Source organism: Mercenaria mercenaria, chromosome 12 (assembly GCF_021730395.1).
Source record: "Mercenaria mercenaria strain notata chromosome 12, MADL_Memer_1, whole genome shotgun sequence".
Lineage (NCBI taxonomy): Eukaryota > Metazoa > Mollusca > Bivalvia > Venerida > Veneridae > Mercenaria > Mercenaria mercenaria.
In genome coordinates, this window is record NC_069372.1 from 34620995 (window position 1) to 34628571 (window position 7577).

Sequence of the window (7577 nt, forward strand, 5' to 3'; positions counted from 1 at the left end):
ACGTGTAACCTAAATGAAGTGTTTCCTGATGGATGATACGTATAACCTAAATGAAGTGTTTAATGACGGATGATACGTGCAACCTAAATGAAGTGTTTCCTGATGGATGATTCGTACGAGTAACTTAAATGAAGTGTTTCCTGATGGATGATACGTGCAACCTAAATGAAGTATTTCCTGATGGATGATACGTGCAATCTAAATAAAGTATTTCCTGATGGATGATACGTGCAAGCTAAATGAAGTGTTTCCTGACAGATGATACGTGTAACTTAAATGAAGTGTTTCCTGATGGATGATACGTGCAACCTAAATGAAGTATTTCCTGATGGATGATACGTGCAATCTAAATAAAGTATTTCCTGGTGGATGATACGTGCAAGCTAAATGAAGTGTTTCCTGATAGATGATACGTGTAACCTTAATGAAGTGTTTCCTGATGGATGATACGTATAACCTAAATGAAGAGTTTCCTGACGGATGATACGTGCAACCTAAATGAAGTGTTTCCTGATGGATGATTCGTACGAGTAACCTAAATGAAGTGTTTCCTGATGGATGATTCGTACGTGTAACCTAAATGAAATGTTTCCTGTTGGATGATACGTGCAATCTAAATAAAGTATTTCCTGATGGATGATACGTGCAAGCTAAATGAAGTGTTTCCTGATAGATGATACGTGTAACCTAAATGAAGTGTTTCCTGATGGATGATACGTATAACCTAAATGAAGAGTTTCCTGACGGATGATACGTGCAACCTAAATGAAGTGTTTCCTGATGGATGATCGTACGAGTAACCTAAATGAAGTGTTTCCTGATGGATGATTCGTACGTGTAACCTAAATGAAATGTTTCCTGTTGGATGATACGTGTAACCTAAATGAAGTGTTTCCTGATGGATGATACGTGTAACCTAAATAAAGTGTTTCCTGATGGATGATACGTGCAACCTAAATGAAGTGTTTCTTGATGGATGATACGTGTAACCTAAATGAAGTATTTCCTGATGGACGTGCAACCTAAATGAAGTATTTCCTGATGGATGATACGTGCAAATTAAATGAAGAGTTTCCTGATGGATGATACGTACGTGTAACCTAAATTAAGTGTTTCCTGATAGATGATACGTGTAACCTAAATGAAGTGTTTCCTGATGGATGATACGTGCAACCTAAATGAAGTGTTTCCTGATGGATGATACGTGCAACCTTAATGAAGTGTTTCCTGGTAGATGATACGTGTAACCTAAATGAAGTGTTTCTTGATAGATGATACGTGTAACCTAAATGAAGTGTGTCCTGATAGATGATACGTGCAACCTAAATGAAGTGTTTCCTGATGGATAATATGTGCAAGCTAAATTAAGGTGTTACCCAATGAGTGATAAGTGCAACCTGAATGAAGTGTTTCCTGATGGATGACACGTGCATCCTAACAATCCTGGATAATAGATGCAAGCTAAATGAAGTATTTGAAAACAAATGACATGATTCAAGAAACAAACGATTACTAGGATCTATATTTAATCTCAACGTGTGTCATACGGGTAGCGAAACATATGATGACATATCTATTGTTGTGGTTTTCCAAATTATGCGTTTATAATAGTTTCAAATGATGAGATCATCTCCATTTTTTTTGCCTGATTGTAAACAAACTAGGTATTTATGAACCGTAACGGCAAACATTTGATCTCATGTCTTGAAACTAGAACTTACACTTGTGACGCACAACTTGTGATATGCACATTCAATTATTTTTCTTCCAGCGTCTTAAGGTATGCACATTTTGTTGTGTTTGGTTGTTTAAATATAGAATAGGTAATCTGGTAGGCATATTTTGATTTGTTAGAATCATGTCAACACTACTTGCGGACGTTGGGGTGGGGAGTGGGAACACCTAGCTGGCTCCAACCCGCCTAAAATCTGCCAACCATACGTTTTATTACGACTTTTTCCTATGCAATTTAAAGCTATTTACTGCTTGCTTCGCTCTCTTATCATTAATTATAATTCATACCAAAGAATGTGCTATTAATATACATATTCGAATTTACTAGCGCATGCTTTTTATAAGTATCAATGCGAAATTTAATGACATGTCCTCGCTTCCCTCGTAGCAGCGGTGATATTCTTACGAAAAACATTTTTGCTCGCTCAGCTCGCAAATCTTAATTTTATTACAGGTCTGGTCAGGATCCATGCTGTTCGCTAACGGTATCTCTAATTGCAATAGGCGGATGCGCAGGCTGGTCTGGATCCATGCTGGTCGCAAACGCACTATGTTAGTTTGCTCATGGCCCGGCTCATATGTTGAAAATATGTGCCAAATTTTACATGAAATTCCGGACAGAAGACAGAATAATTTTTTTAGGAGGTCATGTTTTTTTTCAAAATCGAAAGCATTATTCGCGCTTCCTTTATATACGAGATTCATTGATTGAAGAGTAATGAATTGAACAATATGAATAACCTAATCAGCAGTTTTCAATTTTATATTAGAACGGAGAATCTACACGGTTTGCTCTTCATTTTATAAAAGTGTTTCTGTTTGAACTACTATATAGATACAGGTGAATGTTAGGGTACACGCAAAATACGTGACTGGATTTCAGCATAGTATAATAAGGATAGCTTTTAAACAAGGTAGAAAGTGGCTTGCTTAGCTCTTGTTATGAGAGGGCATGGATGGAGTGATATGCCACTGAAAAAGGCTATATAAACGTTTATAGTTCCGCCTCGTTAGCTCAGTGGTAGAGCGGCCGCTTCCAGTGCGCAAGGTCGTGTGTTTTATCCCTGACTGCGTCATACCAAATACATAAGAATGGTACCAGAAATTCCCTTGCCTGGCGCTCAGTATTAAAAAGGAAATAGGCTTCCCTTCTCTCATACACTTATGGCCGAATTGGTTGGTCACTTTTAATAAACGGACCACCATAATGTTTTAGGTTGCTGGATTACTCTTTGTAATTGAAGGAAAAAGCTTGGAGCCAGAGGCGAACCAGTATAAGGACTATTTGTTCTTACTCGTTTTTTACAGAATTTATACACATGTAGGTTTATAATAAATATATATATTGCCTGAACAGTGTGTCTGAGAAACTCTATGTATATATACAGGTTATTCTCCTGATTTCTGAAAGAAAATGGATACTTTACTTTAGAAGCATGTGTTATTTGAAATGGAGACCAATGAAAACTACAAAAGACGAAAATTTTCTATATCTCTTTCTCATAATGTAGTAAAATACGAAACTATAATTATAACAGGTTATAAAATGTTACTCAGTTCTTTTCCCTATTTGCTTTTTATTTTTTTTTAAAAAGCACGGTTTGTTTTCTTTAGACTGAAAAACAACCGTAGTGTACATGTTTATGCGTACCAATTCAACTACATGTAATTGATAACACAGTTTTATCAACCTTGTACTGAATTTGAGATACTATCTGTAACTAATTTTAGATCAAATAAATGTTTATGTGTTATTGTCACACCACGTCGTAGACTTCCCGGTTGAAAAATCGTATGGACTTACTACGTAGCAGACTATATAGTTCCATTTTTCAGCCTTGAACTATATAAACGTGATAAAACCCATAACGTTTAAATATAATGTGTAAACGAATGATTAAATCTTGTGTTTCAGAGCCACGATTTTAGTCTTATATCTAGGTCGGGTAAAATTATAGTAATGTACAAAACAAAACAACTATAAATACATTTTGTTTTTATTAAACGCAATATTCCATTTTTATCTCTTTTCTCATTTAATAATGTGTATATATAAAGCTTCAATATTTATCAGGATTTTGTGACTATGTATGTTCGGGTGTCTTTAACGCCTGTGTTTGAAACCAAAAGAGGAATCGACTGAAAATTACTTAGTTTAATCAACGGCATGAAGAGTACAGCAAGAGGTTATGAAAGATCCAACAAATGAAACCCACAAACAACAGGATGTCCTTAAACTAGTAGCTTCAAGACTCCGCTTCCTTGGCGACGATCTGCAAAAGAGCTACGAAAAAAAGCGAGAATCGCAAAAACAGCACGGGAAAAAGCGAGAATCGCAAAACCAGCACCGTAAAAGGCGAGAATCGTTAAGTAAAAGGAGAATGATCCTTCAGTTGTTATGCAGACATCTTCTTTCAGCTAATGATGAATTCACACTGAGATATATTTCATAAACGAGAAAGGTAACAATTTGATAAATACTTCTAATGGGTAACAGCGTTATCATTGTATCTGTAGAAAGATGCTTTAATTATTTTTTATATAATCTTAATCTGACTTAATTTAATAAATTTATTTAAGTTCTTGTCAAACGTGACACCAGATACATATATAATATTATTTAAACCATGGGCTGTCTTGGAATATGGATTCACTGCAAATTCCCGCATGTTACAGTATCGACTAATAGCTTTTTAGAAACTCTTTCCCTTATACGTTATATAATTTCAACGGTAACAAAATAAATGAGCCGTGCCATGAGAAAACCAACATAGTGGGTTTGCGACCAGCATGGATCCAGACCAGCCTGCGCATCCGCGCAGTCTGGTCAGGATCCATGCTGTTCGCTAACAGTTTCTCTAATTGCTATAGGCTCTGAAAGCGAACAGCATGGATCCTGACCAGACTGCGCGGATGCGCAGGCTGGTCTGGATCCATGCTGGTCGCAAACCCACTATGTTGGTTTTCTCATGGCACGGCTCAAATCATCTATCTTACATGTTCTGCTTGCAGTTTCTTCGTTTATCAATACGGTATGAGACATAAAAATGTAAGACTGTAGGATAAAATAAGCTTGGAAAGAATACATTTTCGGATACAAAAATTGACATATTTGTATAAACTTAAATCTGAGCTTTGTTATATATTGATATCTTAAAAAAATGGGATAGGAAAGAAGGAAGCGAAATAGAGAAATTGAGAATAATAGGTCAGGTTTGACTTTTTGACTAAAAGGTACAAATCAAACAGGTTAACTTCGACAGTAAGTTGGATATTATTGTAGAGATGTTAATCATGAGTGATGTCATTTTACTTTTACATTATATTAACATAGCTAATAATATTTTTTAACAGATGACCGATAATCAACTGCACCACTGTCAACCTCACTTCCAGAGGAGTCATTTGAAAAAGATGGCACTGGCACACAGTGTTTCATTCAGTTCCATAAAGGAGAAGTGATCACAAGTTGTTTTTGGAATGAAGAATATTTGCCATATTTGTGAATCAGGGGGTTAAATAATGCGATTTGATTATATCAAAGTACTTGAATTCTGAAATTTGAAAATATTGAATATGTTTGAAACGTTAAAAGCACTGACCTCCAGGGTTTGGGGTTTGGCTAACAATCTTTAAAATTGAAATTTAGTCATATCATGAACATTAGAACAGGAGTTTTTGTTTCTAAACTGTCTTAAAATGCCAAATCAGGAGAAAAGAAAACACGTCCGAGTCGGGAAACGAACCCGCGCCGCCGCAGCAATAAAATGTTTATTGCGTTCTTGTCCAATACACCACGGAAGAATTAAATGTTTAAATGTAAAGCTTTATAATAAGCTAGGCAGTTTACCTCCGGTACCGCGTTACAAACGCGTTTCAATTTTGGATGGAAAAAGAGTAAAAACAACTAATTCGCATGTGTTTTCATAACATGTTATATGTCAGTTACTAAGTTTTAAAGCCTTCTTAAGAAATATAGTAATGATTTTCTAATATCTAGAAACATCTATTTTTTGTTGCCCGTGCGATCTGGCGGTCAGTGCCTTTTTAAAATCATAGGTAATAACAATGCGCACAATACTTACAATGTAAAATAATGATATGTGATCAGACACAATTTATAAAGTGACAATATATTGTGAGTGTTTGGTTTGAAGAATGTTAAATAAACAGATGAAGAAAATTGACATATTAATCACACAATTGAATCGGAGCTATAAATTGAATATAATAATCAAATATACTCAAATATATTTTTTCTTTAGAAAATGGTCTTGATGTGCAACTGTTTCAAAAACTTTAAAATGATTTTATGAATACAAATATAAAACTAGAAATATGTCGAACACACGACCTTTGTTGTTGTAAAAGTATAAATGATACTGGTTCATTTTTGCTAAATGAACATTGAAAGAATGTTTTTACGTAAATGTAAAATGACAATAAATGAATGAATCATCATTTTGTTTGAAATACATGTATTAACATTTACAAACGACAACGTAATAGTTAGATATTAGATCTATTTTTCCATGTACTGTATTTATTCGATAAAAATCTCTGTGTCATTTTCTGTTTGTTATATGAAGCAAATTGTTAAGCTAAACTTCTATGTAACCTTGAACTGAACAATTATTATGTGGGTGTATTCTGCGTAAACACTGAAACGTTTATTCTGAAGGAGCAATACCTGTGTTATTATTTAAACGTTTAAAGGTTAACTAGTATATTCTTTTTTTTCATACAGACGACAATAATACCTTAAATTTTGTTTGTTGTTATAACTCTTTTGATAAAAATAACAAATTTTTGTATATGAAAGTATAAGAAAAATTAACGTATTCATCTCCTTTTTTATGCAAATTGTTCTGTTTATTTTTTCAATAATATCATATACAAAATATTTGTAAATATTTTCATATTCATTTTGATCGAAAAGGGAGAGATAGTATTCTAAAACGAACAATAACGATAACGCCCGATATTGGTTGATGTTATTGAGTGCCAGGTCAGTACTTACGAACAATATATGTATTATCACATTCGCACGCACAGGGTCCTTTGGTCAGTATTGGCAAGCTACTGCTACTTTCTAAACATACAGCTGTGCACTACATTCATATTATTTCATGTTAACAGTGCTAGCTGTTTGTAAAGCACGTATGCCCACATGAATGTCTGCCCCGTTTTCAGTCCCGAAATCCCTATGACCTTACCCTTTGGCCTACTGACCTTACAATTAGGGTCATCAGCTGACCACAAGTAATCACCGTATGAAGTATGTAAACTGTAAGCCAAGGTTTGTTGAGTTATTGAGCAGAAATCGTTTCTAGTCTCAAGGTCACTGCGACTTTGACCTTAGGCCTCCGGACCTAGAAAACAATGGCGGTCACCTAATAATTCTACTGATCACAGACACTCGTTCTTTCAACTTTGTGCAGTAATTCGGTTTTGGTGCATGAGGTCAAATCCTGGAATTTCACTTATCCACCGTTAAATGCTACAAGATTCTTTCACTGGATGAAGGTGCAAATGGGAATATCTGGCCTCGAGGGTAACTGTTTCAGTGGTAACGAGGTCCTGCCGGGTATTCCCATCTGTACCTACAGCCAGTGATAGATTCTTTTTCTTGCATACTTAATTCAACGTCCATAAACAGAAAAGGCGTCATAACGTTTCAAAGACAAATAACAATGTTTAGTTCCAGTTTTGTTTTATGAGTTGCAGCGTAACGTTATGACTTTTTGATAACATAACGTTTATTGAATCGAGAAGTCAAGGTATTTGACTTTTATTCCGTTTTATGAAACAAAATATAAATTACTAAATAAATCTTCTACATA

The 7577-nt window shown here is 34.9% G+C and overlaps 1 long non-coding RNA gene across 2 annotated transcripts; it reads left to right on the forward strand.

Annotated features, from left to right (window-relative positions):
• The first annotated feature begins 1765 nt into the window (after positions 1–1765).
• On the forward strand, positions 1766–7577 carry LOC123534960 (uncharacterized). Of its 2 annotated transcripts, XR_008366449.1 has the most exons (3): positions 1766–1780; positions 3809–4196; positions 5089–7577. It is a non-coding gene; the product is annotated as an uncharacterized LOC123534960 (long non-coding RNA). The 2 variants fall into 2 exon arrangements; XR_006683110.2 differs by lacking the exon at positions 1766–1780 and having other exon boundaries at positions 3380–4196.